This window comes from Lissotriton vulgaris, chromosome 11 (assembly GCF_964263255.1).
Source record: "Lissotriton vulgaris chromosome 11, aLisVul1.2, whole genome shotgun sequence".
In the NCBI taxonomy this organism is placed as follows: Eukaryota; Metazoa; Chordata; class Amphibia; order Caudata; family Salamandridae; genus Lissotriton; species Lissotriton vulgaris.
In genome coordinates this window covers 693119609-693140241 of record NC_141699.1, presented here as the reverse complement: position 1 = coordinate 693140241, position 20633 = coordinate 693119609, and positions in this window count along the sequence as shown.

Below are 20633 nucleotides of genomic sequence, written 5' to 3'. Positions count from 1 at the left end.
AAATCCAGAAAATACTTATAAGGTATTGGCACGTACTTCAGAAGGACCCAGACATAGGGATGAACATCGGAGGACGCCCTCTTGTCTCATACAGAAGAGCACTGAATCTTTCTGACCATCTGGTGCGAAGCCATTTTGAAATCAAAAAACCTGAGAGTTGGTTACAAATAAAAAGCAAAGGTTTCACAAAATGCATGACATGCAAGGTCTTCAAAATAGGACGCAACATCAAAAATCTCAAAGACCCTGCAGGGAAGAACTTTGAAATCAGAACCAATATAACATGCAAATCGTCCTTTTTTGTTGATATTTTACAATACTGCTGTGGAAAGCAATATATCGGCAGCACGATATGTCCCCTAAAGAAGCGAATATTGGTGCATATCCGGGCGATTCAAAATGGGGACCAAACGTATGCCATGGCTGAACATATCAAGATCCATTTAGGGGAATCTTGGCAAGACATCAAATACTCAGGCTTGGCAATTATTCCACAACATGAACGAGGTGGAAATCGCATACAGAAATTTAGAAGACTGGAATCAAAGCTTATAATAAGATTTAAGACCAAACTACCATCAGGATTGAACGGGGATGAGGAGATGCATGTCCATTTATGAGAAAACAAGACAACAAAGAAATTATGGACATATTAATAAAAGTGTCCCCATGAACAAAATAAGACTCAAATTGAAAAGAACTGAAGCAAGCTAACAATTGTGGTGGAAACTGCTGTAGATAATGTTACACGTAACTAAGGTCCATGTACATGCATAAATATATAGAGAAAATCTAGATGAGGTTATGTGTACAGTGGGGGCCAAGGGCACTCAGCTCTAGAAATATACCCAGACACTAAGTCGTAAATTACTTACACAGCCAATGCAAACGCTACTGCGTCCATGGCAGATTGCTCATGGTAATCCCGTGAACGTTTGGAGCGCGTTTTATCTAACTTTAGATCAGCGCAGAGAGTGTAGTAAAACAATAGCTAACCCCACTGACAAACACTGACATCATTCCGACACCAAACTGCGCAATTCACAATTGTACAATAAAGTTTGTTGAAATATTGACTACATAGCCCAGAATGCATAGCAAGAAATAATGAGGTGTAAGAGTATAAATATCAAAATAGAAAAGGGATACTTGTAGAACACTGCCGTGAAGAAGGACTACGGTTCGAAACGCGTAGGAGTTTTGCTTGTGATTTGAAATAAACCAACTTTAAACCACCAAGAAGTGTGCCGCGCTATCATTGTATCGAAATACTTATGAGACACTGTCCTGGTCTTAACAAGGGCACCGACTGAAAGTGCTCCCTCTGTGACGGGACAAAGTGAGAGAAAAAAAAAATATATATATATATATATATATATATATATATATATATATATATATATATATTACCTACTGGCGGTCGCCAGTAGGTAGTTATAGTTAGGATTTTTTTCAATGTTAAATCTCAAAATTCTATTTGGAATAACTTTGGCGCCGGTTGACGAATCTGACTGAAAATTTCCTCAAAATGGCCTCGCGGCGTTCCGGTCCTTTCCTGAAAGTTTGGGGGGGATTCGTCAAGCAGGGGCAGAGATAAAAGGGGGGTCCCAAAACGCATTTTCCCCATGTTAATTTCCATAGGGCGGTCAATTTCACTTTTAGCCCGAACGGCTGAATGGATTTCCACCAAATTTGGCAAAACTGTAGGGACTGGTAGCCCGATGTGCCTTTGCTATGTCTCAAGATATGTGCTCCAGTGGATTTTGAGTAATTTAGGTTCAAAAAAATATATATATCTATAGCAGCGCCCCGGTACGCGCCCCAGGGAGCGCTCCGGGCGCGCCACGCGAGGTGCGCACGGAAAGCTGATTGGCTCTCGGGTGTCTGTAAACATTCGAAACAGTCCGGAGCGGCCGCCATCTTGTGTCTCGGTCAAATCGAGACACAAGAGGTGGCTAAAACAAAGGGGGAAATGACCATAAGGCGTCAGGGATAGACCCCCTTTGACTCCCTAGGTTTGATGTGGGGGCTATAAAAGGGCCCCGCGGGGCATTTAAAATATTTTTTTTTTTTCGTTTTGCGCGGGGGGAGCACCCGGTACGCGCACCGGGGAGCGGACCGGGGAGCGTACTATGAGGAAAAAAGATGACAGAGTTTTTAAAAAATGAAGCCTTTTTTTAGAAATTGGAGGTAGTTCTAAAAAGAACTTTTTTTTTTCTTCTTTCTGTTGTTTTATATTTTTTTTGTGTTTTTTGAACATTTTGTACTTTTTTTGGCTTTTCAAAACAGTTTTATATATTTTTTGTATTTTTTTAGGGGGAGAAACAAAAAAAAAGGGAATTGAAACTGGCTCAACTGGAGCAAAAAAACAAAAAACCCAAAAAATTACTTCTTTTTGGGGCACTTGTGATTATCACCTGCAAGGACGATGAGCTTTACGCTTTTTTCACCGTAGGCGATAAGCTTGCCACATGCAGAACAAGTGATTTTAAAATCAGCAAATCTTGGCTGAATACAAGGCATCATCTCTGATGTTTCTGGTCCCGATGAAGTGGGTTCGTTTCTTTGGGAGGTGGTCCTTGAAGACTGGGGGAGATTACTGGCCAGTTCCCTGAGCTCTGCACGAGAATAGTTGTTAGGGTGCTTACGGGTCATATGTCGAATCATGGAATAGTTACCAAAGGAATATTTTTGTTTGGGTTGCCCCTTGAGAGTTCTTCATTGCAGATTAGGCAAGTTACCTTGGCCGCATTCACTTTTTTCTTGCCCTCTGGGAGTGAAAAAAACTCCCATACAATGTGTGGCTTGGGCTTGTATGGGGTATTTTCTTCAGGCAACCATCTTCTCCTCCCCTCCTCCTCTTCCTCTTCCTCCTCCTCCTCTTCTTGACCACCAATATAATCTTGAGCTGGTCCTGTTGGTGGTGGTGGTGGTGGTGGTGGGGCAGATGCACCAGCTGCTGCTGCTACTGAAGCCATTATAAAGATCAAAAAGGTACAGAGATGTACAAACAGGTCTTCCTCAGTCAAAGGACAAAGTCAGAATAAGGAAAAAAGGTGGGGTCTTTCATCATTTGGAAAACAAACTGTCCTGAACCAATGAGAAGTGTTATTTTCAGGTCACAAGACCAGGGGCTTCATCATTATGAAACCAAAACTGTTATGAACCAATGAAAAGTGTTATTTTCAGGTCACATGACCCGACGCGCTTACGCTACGCGCCCCGGGGCGCACCCGGGGGCGCGCTCCGGGTCGCGTAGCGTAAGCGCGTCGGATGTTTACGCTGCACGATCGTATTCGCTCGAGTACTTCCGGGTGCGCATACGCCGTGCGTATCACGCGGACGCGGCTACGCGATACGTCACGATCATGTTTTCATTCGCGATATTGGCGCTCACGGGACGCTCCCCGGAGCGCGCCCCGGGGCGCTTTATAGAAGTACGCTTTCCCGGGCGCTCCCCGGGGCGCGCACCGGGAGCGCTCCAAAAACAAAAAAAACAAAAAAAAAATGGGATAATTGTAGGGACAGGTAGCCCTATTCTGAAGTGGTTTTTACAAAAATTAACTTTGGAAAAATATGTATTGTGCTACATTGGGCTTTATATATGTTAGAGCCAAAATGTAGCCCAAATGTAGCCCAATGTAGCCCAAAGATGGCCACCAGAGACAAAAAAATACAAATGTAGCCCAAATATCAGCTAGATGTAGCCCAACTGTAGCCCAATGACAGAATGTACCAGAGTGTTCTAAAGAACAACTAGAGCGCTAACAGTCTTATTTATAAAGTGAGACTTATAGTTAGGAATTAGCATTTAAAAAACCTTTGAAATTCACTGAAAAAACCATAGGTTTCAGACCAGTTATAGTTAGGAATTAGCATTTAAAAAACCAATGAAATTCACTGAAAAAACCATAGGTTTCACACCAGTTATAGTTAGGAATTAGCATTTAAAAAACCAATGAAATTCACTGAAAAACCATAGGTTTCACACCAGTTATAGTTAGGAATTAGCATTTAAAAAACCTATTAAATTCACTAAAAAAACCATAGGTTTCACATCAGTTATAGTTAGCTGGAAATTTTACTGACATAAAACAATGAAATTCCACGTTATAGTTAGTTGGACTCACTACAACTTGCGCGCCTGCAATGCACTGCTGATGACGTCACATATTACATCACTCATGACATGGTCAGTGACATCACTCATGACATCACTGATGACACCATCCTTGTGACAGACTGACAGACCTCCTTTCAGTGTAATGTAACCCTTGAAACACATATTCAAACAATAGAAACTAACATTTTCAAAAAAATGGAGATACCCATACCAGTTACAATAACCAATTTAGTAATTCCACCATCTATATACACATCCACTCATACACCAACAGTTCTATATAGTCACTCATACATATTCTCACTCATCATATATAGTGATACACATATACATCCTGTTACACACCGACAGTCTTACAAAAGTTACTCACACACATACTCACACATGCAAATAAACTATTGAACATCCATTTATTTGCATATACAGCTATACATACATTAGCACATTACTTCTAAGGAAACTTACACATACTTACTCTCTTAAACAATCACTTATAGAAACACATACTTATTTAAACAGGAACTCTTTCAATCTCTCACTCTAACATATACTTACTTATATACATCAATGCTCATATATACAAGATTAAAACATATGTAGTTACTCATAAAGACACTAGTGAGACAGGCAATCACTCACTAACACACACATATACACACTCATCCACCCATACAGTCCTGCACATATGCTGTCTTCAAAACACATACAAACAGTGAGTCAGTCACCAACCCATGCAGCAACTTATACACAAAGTGAAACACTGATACATATATTAAAATATTTAAAAATTACTCGTTAATATATGTATTCACTAAGATACACTTAATAAGGCAGTTAACCAATCAATTCTTTTAAAAAAAAACATCAATTTACACACTTATTTAACCATTTATTCTTCCATCGTCCTTTACAAATACATATATAAAACATATTTATTTTTCATAAAGACACACATTCACTGGATGGTGTTATCAGTGATGTCATGAGTGATGTCACTGACCATGTCATGAGTGATGTAATATGTGACGTCATCAGCAGTGCATTGCAGGCGCGCAAGTTATAGTGAGTCCAACTAACTATAACGTGGAATTTCATTGGTTTTATGTCAGTAAAATTTCCAGCTAACTATAACTGATGTGAAACCTATGTTTAGATAGATAGATAGATAGATAGATAGATAGATAGATAGATAGATAGATAGATAGATAGATAGATAGATAGATAGATAGATAGATAGATAGATAGATAGATAGATAGATAGATAGATAGATAGATAGATAGATAGATAGATAGATAGATAGATATAGATATATATCCTACCAGCGGTCGGCAGTAAGTAGTTATAGTTAGGACCTAGTTTCTATAGGAAAATAGTTTTTTGACTTGGCTATATCTTTGGCGCCATTTGTCGAATCTTCTGAAATATTCTAAAATAAAGTGCTCTGGTGATTCTTGTTGTACATGGAAAGTGTTGAGGGGATTGGTGAAGCAGGAGCTGAGATAAATGAGTTTGAAAAAAAGGGTGCACTTGCAATGTTAATTCCCATTGGAACATGTAAACGGACTACAGCCTGAACTACTGAATGTATTTACACCAAATTTGGCAGAAAGGTAGGTGTTGTTACGCAGAATGTGCTTTTTGTTATTCATTCTGTATTTGTGGAACTTAAGTTGAAAATTATGGTGATATCTCTGTCCACAGATATTTCGCAGTGATTTCACGATTAATCGTGAATGCACGTGACAACAGGAATGCTCTGAATGGCTGAAAATCAACCTGAGCAGAAAGCTACGGCCACCATTTAATGGATCAGGAACGGTTCCAGAGGCTGAGAATTTCTGTGAAATATTACACAAGGGGTTGTGGTGGAGGTACTCTGACTCAATGTTTGAGAAATGGGGGTGGTAGTGACACGTTATGTGTTCAAAATAGTTTTTTTAGCCATGCTTGATATTTGCCACAACAACACAACCATCAGTGCAGCCCTGTTGCAGGGATTCTGCTCATACAAGAAGACGTACGAAGACGGCTGAAATGCCAGAAACCGGTCCCCGAAGCTTGTTTCCTTTCCAGTATAAGAATTGGCTTGGTAGTTTGGTCTGCCCTGTTCCCATGATGCACTGGGCCAGGGACAGACTAATTTGCATGTAGCCAGGTTCTGAGCTGGGATGGTGCAGTGAGCTAAAAAACGGTGATGGATCAAGCCCTGATCTTTGGACTGGGTAGGAGTGTTCTGCTTAATTCAGATACTAAGTCCATCACCATCCCCTTTTCTGAATCGTTTTGTCCACCATAAGCGTGGAAGGGTATACTCAGATGTGAGTCCCTTGCTCACTGCACCATCAGGATTCAAGCAAGCCAGGCCGAAGATGGCTGAAATGCCAGAAACCGGTCCCCGGAAGCTTGTTTCCTTTCCAGTATAAGAATTGGCTTGGTAGTTTGGTCTGCCCTGTTCCCATGATGCACTGGGCCAGGGACAGACTAATTTGCATGTAGCCAGGTTCTGAGCTGGGATGGTGCAGTGAGCTAAAAAACGGTGATGGATCAAGCCCTGATCTTTGGACTGGGTAGGAGTGTTCTGCTTAATTCAGATACTCTGTCCATCACCACCCCCTTTTCTGAATCGTTTTGTCCACCATAAGCGTGGAAGGGTATACTCAGATGTGAGTTCCTTGCTCACTGCACCATCAGGATTCAAGCAAGCCGGACCGAAGACGGCTGAAATGCCAGAAACCGGTCCCCGGAAGCTTGCTTCCTTTCCAGTATAAGAATTGGCTTGGTAGTTTGGTCTGCCCTGTTCCCATGATGCACTGGGCCAGGGACAGACTAATTTGCATGTAGCCAGGTTCTGAGCTGGGATGGTGCAGTGAGCTAAAAAACGGTGATGGATCAAGCCCTGATCTTTGGACTGGGTAGGAGTGTTCTGCTTAATTCAGATACTCTGTCCATCACCACCCCCTTTTCTGAATCGTTTTGTCCACCATAAGCGTGGAAGGGTATACTCAGATGTGAGTCCCTTGCTCACTGCACCATCAGGATTCAAGCAAGCCGGGCCGAAGATGGCTTAAATGCCAGAAACCGGTCCCCGGAAGCTTGTTTCCTTTCCAGTATAAGAATTGGCTTGGTAGTTTGGTCTGCCCTGTTCCCATGATGCACTGGGCCAGGGACAGACTAATTTGCATGTAGCCAGGTTCTGAGCTGGGATGGTGCAGTGAGCTAAAAAACGGTGATGGATCAAGCCCTGATCTTTGGACTGGGTAGGAGTGTTCTGCTAATTCAGATACTCTGTCCATCACCACCCCCTTTTCTGAATCATACACAGAACTGTGCACAGAGACCCAGGACTTCCGTGAATTGTGGTGAACCAAAAAACTCACCTCAGTACCTAGAATCCCTAACTGACTAGCATCAGTGCCTCATTAGCTCTTCGCCCTATAGCAAAGGTTACCAAGGATTAGACAACCCAGAACATGCGACTTAGGTTACTCTCAGTAATGGTGGGAATAAAGAACTCTCTTTCGTTTGTTATTCTCATAATAGTCCACAACGTGAGTAAATAGAGACACGGAAAAGTTTAAAATGTTTATTTTAACAACGTGCTCTAAGATGCAGTATTTTTGCTAACATAAGCAGGCATATGATTTAAAATAATACGATCATCATTGTTACAATTCAATAAAACACAAAGGGAGAAATCATATTATAATGATAGTGGAAATAGGACCTATAGTGCCTTATGTACCACCCTCCCTAGCTAGGAACTATGTTTTATATAATATAGAAGGTCTCTTAGGCTTGAATGGGGAACCCTATACCTCCAAGATCAGCAGAGGTGAATCACATCAGGATCTGCAAAAGCTCTCTCTCTGGAAACAGATTTTCTCCAAGTGCCTCAATCATGCATGCAGTGCAATATTAAAGGCGCCAGAATTTCAGTAAGCTGCAGCTGCGTGTATGTTGTGTTTAAGCGTGTGTCGATCAGCCCAAATAACAGCTAACATTGTTATGATAAATTTGGAGGCTTCAGCGCTCACTGTGCAGACTAAGGTCGAGATGTAAGTCTTGGAACATTGAAAACAAGCCATTCTCATGTGAAGTAATTCACGCAGCCTTACTTACAACAACAGTTATATGCAGTGTCATGTGCAAAAGCAGCAGAAAGGTAAAATGGTGTTTAAACTTCTATTAAGCCTATGCTAACATAGCAATGTGCACAAGTAGGTCCCTGCCTTCACTACAGTCCCTTGCATACCATTGCGAGATAGTCGCGACTCTTGTCGTGACATCACAGACCCAAACAGAGACTCATACACCCATTCACAGACCCACTCAGTCACTCACACACCCATTCAGAGAACCACTGAGAGGCTAATGCTTTCACTCACACACCAAGTGAAAGATTGATACACCCACTCACAGACCCACTGATAGATTGTTGCACTCACTCACAGACCCACTCAGAGACTAATGCACCCAGTTACAGACCCAGTCAAAGACTGATAACCCACTCATAGACCCACTCAGAGACTTATGCACCCACTCATAGAACCAGTCAGACTCATGTACTCATTTACACAGCCACTCAGACACTCAGACACCCATTCATATACCTATGCAGACACTCATACACCCACTAACATATATATTCAGAAACTTATACACCCACTCACAAACTCACTTGAAGACTCATGAGCCCACTCATCTACCCACTCAGAGACTCATGCACCCACTCACATATCCACTCAAAGACTCATGCACCCACTTGCTAACCCACACAAAAATGCATGCAACCATATACCCACTGAGAGACTCGTGCACCTACTCACATACCCATTAAAAGACTTATACATCCAGTCACAGACCCAATCTAGTACTCATGCACTCACTGAGAGAGTTACTCTGAGAGTTACACACTCATTCATAAACCCAGTGAAAGACTGATACACCCACTTATGTTATGTTATGTTATGGGAATTTGTATAGAGCACGGCTGCCCCAGCCAAGGGGCGTCCCGGCGCTGCGAGCTGACCAGAATGCAGAGTGAGGGTGCACAGAGAAAACAGATTATTGAAAAAGATGGGTTTTGATGGCCTTTCTAAAGGCTAAGAGGTCATGCATCCCCCGTATGGTTACAGGCAAGCTGTTCCAAAGCTTGGCAGCAAGGAAGCTGAAGGATCGGCCACCAACTCTGGCAAGTCTAATGCGGGGAATGATCGCCAGATGTTGTCCCTCTGAGCGGAGCGATCTGCTAGGTGTGTACTCAGACAAAAGGGGACTCAGCAATGGGGGAGAGGCGGTTTTGAGGATCTTGAAGGCTAGACATAGAGCCTTGAACTGGATCCTTTTTCCCACCGGGAGCCAATGCAGTTTTCTTAAGGTTCCTGAGACTGAAGAATGGCGAGGGAGGCCGACCAAAGCCCTGGCAGCCGCATTCTGGACTCTCTGCAGTCTGGTGGTTTCAGCCAGATTCGCTCCCAAAAGTAGAGAACTGGCATAGTCCAGTCTAGAAAGGATCGTCGCCTGGACAATGAGCTGGCGGGTGCGGCAGTCAAAAAACTTCAGAATGGGCCTGATGTTGCGTAAAATGCCGAAGCACGTGGCAGCCACTTTCTTGGTATGGATGGTATATTTTAGAGCCGAGTCGACCCAGACACCTAGATTTTTAACACAGTCTTTTGGCTTGGGGGGTGGGCCCAGGATGTCAGGCCACCAATTATCTCCCCAGGATGCGGTATTTTTTCCCAGGAGGAGAATCTCGGTTTTACCGGCGTTTAATTGAAGAAAATTCGCCGTCATCCAGTTGGTGATGTCAATGAGTGTCTGTTTAAAGTGATGGGCTTCCAGACCACTGTTGTTATTCAAAGCCACCACCAACTGGGTATCATCTGCATATGATACCAAAGCCATTCCATTCCTTCTAGCCACCTCCGCTAACGGGCGGACATAGACATTGAACAGGGTAGGGCTAAGGGACGAGCCCTGCGGCACTCCCTGTCCAATGCTATGCTCCTTCGAGATGTAAGGGGGGGTGGAGACTCTGAAGGACCTGTTAGACAGGAAGTCTCTGAACCACCCCAAGGCTGCCCCTGTGACTCCAATTTCCTCCAATCTCGTCAAGAGGACCTCATGTGACACCGTATCGAAGGCAGTACTGAGGTCCAATAGGACCAGTGCTGCAGTTCCGCCGGCGTCAAGAATGGAACGGAGGTCTTCAGAAACACTGAGCAAGGCTGTCTCGGTGCTGTGACCAGCTCTAAACCCGTGTTGGGAGTCATCCAGGATGTTATTGGTGAGGAGGAAGTTGGATAAGATGTTATTGACGTGTGCCTCGGCCACTTTAGCAGGCCAAGGGAGCAGGGAGATCGGCCTAAAGTTCTCCGGGAGTGAGGGATCTAAAGTGTTTTTTTTTAGAATAGGGGACACCCACGCCTGCTTCCATTTGGAAGGAACACTGGCGGTGGAGAGTGACCGATTGATGATGTCACGGACGTGATCTGTGATGAGTACATGAGCTTCACAGAAAAGGTCAGGCTTTAAAGGGTCTGCCGGAGATCCGGATTTAATCTTTCTACAGATTTTAGAGAAATTCTCATGGTCAAGTGTAGGAAGGGAAGTGAGGGAAGGCCTGGTAGGATCAAAGGTGACCGGTGACTGTGGGCCTTTGGGGAAGGTGTCGTATATCTTCCTGATTTTATCTGTGAAAAAATTGGCCATGTTGTTGCAGAGATCGGGCGAGGTAGTGATGGTGTTGACAGATTTTTTTGCCGTGAGGTCTTTCAGAATTTTAAAAACCGATTTTGAGGTGTTGGAGCTATTGTTGATTTCACTGGCATAATATGCCGCTCTTATTCTGCAGACCTTACTGTGGTAAGTTTTTTGGAGCAGGACGTACTCTTGTTTAAGGTTGGCATCATAATTTTTTCTCCAGCGTCTCTCTGCCTTCTTACATTCCTTTTTCAAGGTAGCAAGTTCTGAGTTGTACCATGGACTTGCCGTGTGGGTGCGGGCCTTGGTCCATCTGGCAGGGATAAGGGTGTCGAGAGCCTGGGTAATCCAGAGGCAGAACTGATCGTATCCTGCATCCAGGTCTTCACTCGGGAGTAGGGGCTTTAGTGCCAGGATATCATGTAGGTCTTCAAGGCGGAGTTTTCTCCATGGCCGTTTCTGAACTGAGGGAGTGGGTGCTGCTACAGGGCTCGAGTTGCAGGGGATGGTTAACATCACTAAGTAGTGGTCAGTCCAGGTCATGGGAATAGGTGTGCCAGAGGACCCGCCGGTGATGTTGGAAAAAATGGGGTCAAGGAGGTGTCCTGCTCTATGGGTAGGGCCGCAGACAAGTTGATTGAGTTCGAAAGCCGCAAGATCCGCTAAAAAAGTTGCCGCTTTAGACTCGGTATTCTTGTCAAGATGCAAATTAAGATCTCCAATAATCGTAAAGTTGGCAGAGTTAATAACATTAGTGTTCAGGTATTGTAAAAGGGAGTTAGTGAAGGGAACGTCAGCACCAGGAGGTCTATAGACCAGAAGGCCAGTAGCACAGAACTGGGGGTTGACTTTAATCGAGAAGCGATCGCTTTCGCTACCTCTGATGTCTACTTTGTCGAGTTGGCACTCAAAGTGGGATTTCATTATGAGCGCTAGCCCGCCCCCTCTCGTGCCCCTGTTCACAGTATAGATAGAATAGCCTGTAGGTGTTGCCAGGTTGCAGACCGAGTCCATCTCGTCAAGGAGCCATGTCTCAGTTATGAACAGGGCGTCTAGAGAATGGTCAATTAAAAGATCATGAATTTCTGAGTAATGTTTATACATAGATCTTACGTTAAGGTGTCCTAGCCTGAAGGTATGGACAAGGGGGGTTTTGGATTTACATTTGGAAGTAGAGCACAGTTGGGAGGGAGTAACAAGGGGATGGCGTATATGAGCAGGGTTGCGTCTGGCGCAGGAGCATGAGGAATGCTGAAGGCTCAGCAGCTCGGATTTGGAGTAACACATCTTATCGCCTTAATGCCAGAGTGAGGAGCAGAGTGCCCGGCGCCTGGCGCTGACTTAGCGCGGACGGGCGCAGACGGGCAGCTCTTTGGCGGGTCTTCGGCGGGGCTGCGCGCGACCGCTGCGCGCTCAAGATATTGTGAGGGCTAAATAGCCACAGGAAGTTGTACACTAGAGCGCTAACCGCTCTGCATGCTGGCCGACCGGAAGTGTCCCAACGAACCGATGCAGGGAAACGGATCCTACAGTCAGTATAGTGGCGTGTGGTGCAGGGGAAAGTGAATTTTAAAAAACACTAGTCAAAGTATACAATTCATTCAGAACAATTTAAAAGAAGAACGTTATTTTTAAAGCAGCGCGTTAGCTTACACTGCCCAGGTCAGGTCGCAAAGCGGGTCAGGGACACTGCCACTGTCTCCTTTCCGCGAAGCGCTGCAGCCCCTGTTCTGCCTAAATAGCCACAGGAAGTTGTACACTAGAGCGCTAACCGCTCTGCATGCTGGCCGACCGGAAGTGTCCCAACGAACCGATGCAGGGAAACGGATCCTACAGTCAGTATAGTGGCGTGTGGTGCAGGGGAAAGTGAATTTTAAAAAACACTAGTCAAAGTATACAATTCATTCATTACAGACCCACTCAAACACATATGCACCCAGCCATAGATCTAGTCACAAACTCATATATCCACTCACATACCCACTCAGTCAGACACCCATTCACATTCCAACTCAGACACTCTTGCACTGAGTCAGAGACTCACTGAGAAACGTATCTACCTACTCACATATACACTAAGAGACTCATATAACCACTGACATACCAACTCAGGCACTCATACACCCTCTCGCTTACCCACTCAGACACTGCTGCACCCATTCATAGACTAAGTAAGAGATTTGTTGTACCTTCTCAGACATCACTCAAAGTCTTACACACCCAGTGAGGAACTCACTCACAGACTCATGCACCCACTTACGTGGAGAAGTGTGGCTCAGGGGTTAGAGGCGGCAGACCTGGAGCTTGAGTTCGGTCCGGGACCAGGGTTCAATTCCCCGCCTCGGCGGGTCTTGGGCTCAAAATTCCGCGGACTCGTTAATTCTCGCTCCGGTGCCTTCTCAGCTCACGGGTTCACACTCTGCGACTCTGGGCAATAGCTTGCTTAATCTCCACAACGGCCCCTCGCGGTGGGATGCCTGGCTTTCACCTTGTGGATACCCTGCCAGGGCTATCTCACAGGGGAATACCAGGACGGGTTCCCTAAGCAAGCGCCGAGATGCCCCAGGGTAAGTCGTGCGCTATATAAGACTTCATACTTTACTTACTTTACTTTACTTTACTTACATAACCACTCAAAGACTCATGCACTCACTTCTATACCCACTCAGACAGTGAAAGACCCACTCACATACTCACTCAGAGACATATGCACCCAGTTGCAGACATGCACAGAGACTATTACAGGCAACCACATACCCACTCAAACACTCAAGTACCCATTCACACACCCTCTCACAGACTTATGCACCCACTGACAGACCCAGTCAAAGGTTCCTACACCCACTTACAGACCCACTCAGACACTTATGAACCCAGTCATAGATCCAGCCACACAGTCATGTTTTCACTGACATACCAACTCAGACTCCTATATACCCCCTCACATACCCACTCAAACACTCTTTCACCCACTCACAGACTCACTCAAAGACTCACACATCTACTTACAGACTTATATACCCCCTCACATAACCCAGGGATTCATTAATACACACTGATATAGAGATATTAAGAGATTGATTCATGTTTTTATAGAGTAATTTAGATAGAAATGTATCTAGTGTGATGGTTACAATTAGTTATATGGTTATACTTTTTGAATGTGGTTGTGGATATTGAATTCCTGCTTTTGCTTTTCATTTGCGATCGTTGTGGCTACCTACGTTAACACGCCTCCTGGTGTCATTGCAAACAAGAGAAATAGGTTATAAAGATTATTTTTGTAGAAATTCACTAGAAAACTATGACTTTAATCAATATAGTAATAAACTGCTAGTGTGTAAAATACTGTAATATGTGTGCATGTATGTGTTTTACACAGTTAATGACACCCTGAATAACCACAAACATGGAAGGTAGGTTTTAAAGATGGGTTTTAAATCAACTTACCACAGTCACATGAGTTTATTCATATTTTTATTCAGTCTTGTAGATAGTAGTGTGTGTTGTAAATGTTTAGATTGAATTTCCTTAGCTAAGATTTTTGAATGTGCTTGTGGCCTTTCATTGTCTGCTTTTGTTTTCCAATCTTGAGACGTATCTGTGAACATTGCGATGTTTTTGCGAACATTCCCAATATTGAAAGAAAGGTTCTTTATAAGAAAATTCACAATATGTTGGGTACGAAAGTGGCTCTTAAAAGAGACTTTGGGGTTCATTAGGATGGCAGGCGGATCACCCCCGCCAGGCCGGCGGTAGCCACCACCGGCCTGGCGGGGTGATCCGCCAGCCATCCGTGCTGGAATGACCCCTACCATATTATTATGGCTGGGGGGTCCGCGGCAGATGGAAAGACCGTCCGCCTTGCGACCGGGCGGAAAAGGGATCTATATGATGGCGGTGTCTATCAGACACCGCAAGCCATATTAGTATGGGCATGTTTTACTGCCTTTCTGTGGCGGCATTGCTGCCACGGAAAGGCATGCAGAGTCTACCGGCGGGGGCCCATTGCGGGTCCCCAGGGACTTCGGAGGGGTAGGGGGTGCACATGGGGATACCTATGGTATCCCCCTGCATTTCAAAGAACAACGTGGCAGGCACCGCGTGGTGCCTGTCATGTTGTGCTTTGAAATACACAACATGTATTATTAGCATTGCAGCGGGCGGTGCATTGAGCACCGCCCGCCGTAAAGTTAACAATACAGGATGAGGCCACCACTGTGGCGGGCGCATCCTAATTTCCCCTATGGGACCCCCGCCCTTATGGCGGGAGGTCCCTTTCCACGATGGAATGGCGGGCGGACAAAGTCCGCCCGTCATCCTAATGGACCCCTTTGTATTGGTTGTGTGTATATGACAGTTATACATACGTCTGGATGCAGAGTTTCAGGTTACTTAGAAACACCCTGTTGCCTTTGTCTGTTAAGTGCACTCCATAATTTCTATAAATTCCATGCATGTCAAAACACAGGTTGTTGCGATAGAATGAGCCCATGTTGTGGTCTCTGAAGAATGCAGATACAGTTTTATTAACATGTTCCCTGGCTTTGTCAAAAGTACGCCAAGACAATATGAGGGAAAGCATAATCAATTCAGTAAAGGTCTCCTTCATTAGGATTTCCAGTACTACCCCAGTCAATGTGCCTAGGTCATTACCACCACAGTGCACAATCATGAGGTCAGGAACTGGTAATTTCACAAAGCTTTTAACCAAAGGCAGCAATTAAAGAGACTTAATCCAAGTGATGCCCATATTGGCCAAACCCAAGCCCCTGTCAATACTTTTCTTCCTGCAGCCTCACCAGCCCAGCAGACATAGCTGTGTCGCACAAACCACACTCTAAGCATTTTGAAGTGAAGCAGCAGTAGTTGACAGTAGAAGGCTGCTGCTGAATGAAGCAGTTGGTAAAATGAAAGGCAGTGAAAATGCATGTGCTGTGGTGATTTCAAAAAACGAAAGAAACTGATTGATTGCAGGGAATATGCAGGTGAATAAAAGTAAGTAGGGTTTGTAAATGATTAGAAAATAGAAGTTTGATTGGTTCAGGTACATACAAATTTTTTTTATGTAGACTTGGATATGCTTCACAATATGTGCAGTAAACCACACCTGCTTTAGTTAACTTTTAAGTAGTATGACTCTTGTAGAATGTGCTATGAACTTCTAACCTACCGGTTCTAGTGGGTTTCTATGGAGAATGTGCAGAGGGTACATTGGGGCAAGGGTGTTAAAGAAAAAAATAGAAAAGTATAAAGGAAAGGGAATTTTATGACACCCCTTCTTTCCAAATTCATTGTGAGGATTGTGACTACATCATGATTATTGACACAAAGGCATGCATTTTGGGCTCCCTCTAAAAAGGAGCAAAAGGGTTAACATACAGTAAACATTCAGAAATGCAGTTACAACAAAGAAATGTGAAATACATTTTTTTACTCATGCAATCAATTCAATTCAATTCAAAGATTCTTTATTCGATGATTAAAAATCACCATAAAAGCACATACATATATACATCAGTAAAAAATCATTAAATCATTTCCAGAATCTCGATTGTAATAATTAATGTTAACATGATACAAAAGGGAAAAGGGAATATGACACGTTAAAAAAATTAATAACAGTTTTTAAACATCATTCTTCTCCCCTGGTTACCCTTAAACGAACCGCCACTTTAATAAAGTTCATTATACAGCACAATGTAAAAGGGTCAGATGCTTTTTGTAGATAGATTAGTGCCTCTTTAGCATGTTCCAAGTTAGCGTGTTTTAAAATTTCCACTAGGAATCTGCGCCTAGGCATAGTATAAAAAGGGCAGAGTAGTACAAAGTGAAGGGAATCCTGCGGAGACCTATTGTCGCAGCCGCAGGAATCTTCTGCTCAATTGTTGTAGAGAACCCTGCTGGTGATGCCAGTAAGTATGGGAGTAAATTAAGTCTAAAGCGGCACATCAGGAATCTGTCCTGAGCGTTGTGCATGAGGTACAAGTATGGCTCCATTCCCTCCACGCTCTTGACCAGGTTATGAGCCCTCACTGTCTTTTTGAGCCCTTCAGCCTCAGCTCTCTGTTGTGTTTTTTGCTCTAAAAAGGCTTTCTTTACTGACATCTTGTGCTGGGCTTCAATTGTTACAGGGTTGGTGAAGAGGTTCCCATAACCTAGTTCCTCTAAGGTACTCTTTACATAGTTGAGCCATGGTATTCTCATGCATTTGTCCCTTTCTAAGCAATCATTTAAAATTTCTCTGCTTAGAGACGCATCAGGGTTGACCCAAATTTTTAACCAGGCCACAATTGGCTTTAGTTTTACCAGATCTTCTAGGTGGGGCCTCCCTAGTTCCCTGTGTACTGTAAAACTCGCAGTACTTGGGGGTACCCTCAGGACGGTTCTTAGATATTTATTTTCCTCCCGCTGGATTTTTGCGATATTAACAAAGCCCCATACCTCTGCCCCATAGATCACTTTGGAGCAACATATGGAGCTATACAGGTTCATCACCTGTTCAGGGCTCCATCTACCTAACCTCCTACCATAGCTTGCTATTGCCCCATTAGTGGCGATCATTTTACTGCAGCGCTCCTCAACCAAGGTGTTAAATTGTAAACCACCGTCAAAAGTTACACCTAGATAGGAGAATGTTTTAACCTCTTCTATTATGTGGGTTCCTATCGTGTACATAAATTTAGTGCAGGGTTTATTACCAGCCAGAAGCACATATGATTTGCCCAAATTAACAAGAAGGTCTAGGGAGCCCATAAATTTAACAAATCCATCAATCAGGGTCTGTAAGCTCCTAGGTGTGCTTGCGAGCAGGACCGCGTCGTCTGCGTAGAGCAGAACAGGGATATGACGCGACCCCACCTTTGGGCAATCTGTCTTTAAATTTACCAAAAACTGCTCCAAATTATTTATATAAAGGGAGAACAAAAAAGGGGCAAGAATACAACCTTGCCGAACTCCACTCTTACAGGGAAATGAGTCGGTCAGCCCCCCCCTCCCTGTTAAAACAAACCTTAGCCGAGGTGTCACTGTGAAGTTCCCTTAGGATGTTAATTAGGCCATCCTCTATCCCCATGAGAGACATCATGCAATTACCTAGGCACTTCACAGACACTCATCCAGAAACCTAGGCACTACCCATGAACACTTCCAATCACCAGAGTACTACCTATGCACTTATCGCATCAGCAAGGCACTGCCCATGTAGTCATGCAATTACCCAGGCACCAGCCATGCAGTCATTCAATCCTACAGAAACTAACTGTGTACTCATGCAATCACAGAGACACTACACACACACTCATACAATCACTTAGGCACTATGCATGCACTCATACAAACACTGAGGCACTATCCATTTACCCATACAATCACCAAGGCACTACCCATGAACTCATCTAATTACCCCGGCACTACTCATGCACTCATTCAGTCACCCAGGTACTACCCATGCACTCATCCAGTCATTCAGGCACAACCCATGCACTCATCCAATCACTGAGGCACTAACCATGTACTCCTACAATCACCCAGACACTACCCATGAACACATGCAATTACCTGGGCACTACCCATGAACTCCTCTAATTACCCAGGCACTACCCATGCACACATCCAGTCACCCAGGTACTACTCATGCACTCATTGAATCACCCAGTGACTACTGACACAGTCACACAATTACCCAGGCACTACCCATGCACTCATAAAATCACCCAGGCCCTATCCATGCACTCTTTGAATCACTCAGGCAGTGCCCATGCAATCATCCCATCACCCAGGCACTGCCCATGTAATCATACAATTACCCAGGCACTGCCAATGCACTCATACAACCAACCAGGTACTACCCATGCAGTCATCCAATCACCCAGGTACTATCCATGCACACACCCAATCACCCAGGCACTACTTGGGCACTAATCCAATCATCCAACTACTGCCCATGAACTCATCCAATCACCTAGGCACTACCCATGCACTCATCCAGTCACCCAGGCACTACCCATGCACTCATCCAATCACCCAGGCACTACCCATGCACTCATCCAATCACCAAGGCACTACTCATGCAGTGACCCAATCACCCAGGCACGACTTATGCACTCATCAAGTCACCCAGGCACTACCCATGAACTCATGCAATCACCTAGATTCTACCTATGAACTCATCTAATTACCCAGGCCCTACCCATGCACTCATCCAATCATCCAGGCACTACCCATTTACTCAGTCAGTCAGTCAAATTACTTTATTCGATAACTTAATTTCATAAAAGACATGGTACAATCAGGAAAATAAGAAAACAATTGATTACACAATAAAAATCTTAAAATGAGAAAATTCATGGTGTACATAGTTTTACACATACATAAATATAGTCTTAAAAACATTATAAAAACTTCAATTAATTTATACTGTACAATAAGACCACAATGTAAAAATACGTCCTAATCCGGGCCACTTAAGGTCAGTGGTGGCATAATGCTCTTGTTCCTGATTCGGATAGCAGCAACTAAGAAACTAGCGACATAAAACATTATTTGGGGTGAGTTAAGTTGTTGTAAATACAGAAGGGCTGGCCTAACCTGTGTGAATCCCGCCTCCCTCAAAATTGGGAAAAAAAACTTCTTTCTACAATCATGGTAGCGATCGCAAAACATAAAGAAGTGTAGGGTGTCCTGGGCCGAAAAGTTGTCACATTTACAGGGATCGGCCCGCTCTGGAGTAAACCAGGTTCGAAAAGAGCCCAAAGAGAAATGAATCTGATTGAGCCGGAATCTAATTGGGAGATGCCGATGGTATGGGATGTTCACTATAGTCAAGTAAGGTTCAGGGCCTGGACAGCTGACTAGGGCATAGTTAGCTCTTGCTAATGGTTTCCTCAGTTCTATCTCCTCTCGCTCTAATGATAACATATTCAACAAGGCATTTTTTGTCAGAGCGATATCCTTTTTTGTTATAGTATCGGGTGAGGAAAAAAGGTCCGGGCGCCCTATTTTTTAAAAACCTGTTTTTATATAAGCCAGCCATGGGATTTTGCTGGCATTGTCCAGCGCCATACAATTTTTCAATATAGTGTGATTTGGGGAGATTTCATGATTTAACCAGATCTTCAGCCAATATATCAGTGGTGCTATTTTAATTTGATCAGTTACATATCCTACCCCCAGTTCGGTGTGGTTTGGAAAGGTGGGGGTAGACTGTGGGACAGTTAGAACTCCTCTCAAGAATTTATTCTCTATTAACTGAATTTTATCATGAGAAGTATAGCCCCATATCTGGCAGCCGTACATACCCATGTACTCATAAATTCACCCCAGCACTACCCATGCACTCATCCAATCTCCCAGGCACTACCTATATGCTCATACAGTCACCCAGGCACTACTCATGCACTCATTAAATCCCCCAGTGACTATTGATGCAGTCACACAACCACCCAGACACTACCCATGCACTCAGAGAATTACTCAGGCACTATCCATGCACTCATTGAATCACTCAGGCAGTACCCATGTATTCATCCAATCACCCAGGAACAACCCATGCAATCATACAATTACCCAGGCACTACCCATGCACTCGTGCAATCAACCAGGCACTACTCAGGCACTCATTGAATCACCCAGCCACTACCCATGCACTCATCCAATCACCCAAACACTACCCATGCACTTATCTAACTACCCTGGTAGTTCACTCATTCAATCAACCGGATACAACTCATGCAAACATACAATTACCTAGGCACTACCCATGCACTCATAGAATCACCCAGGCTCCAGTCTTGCACTCAATAT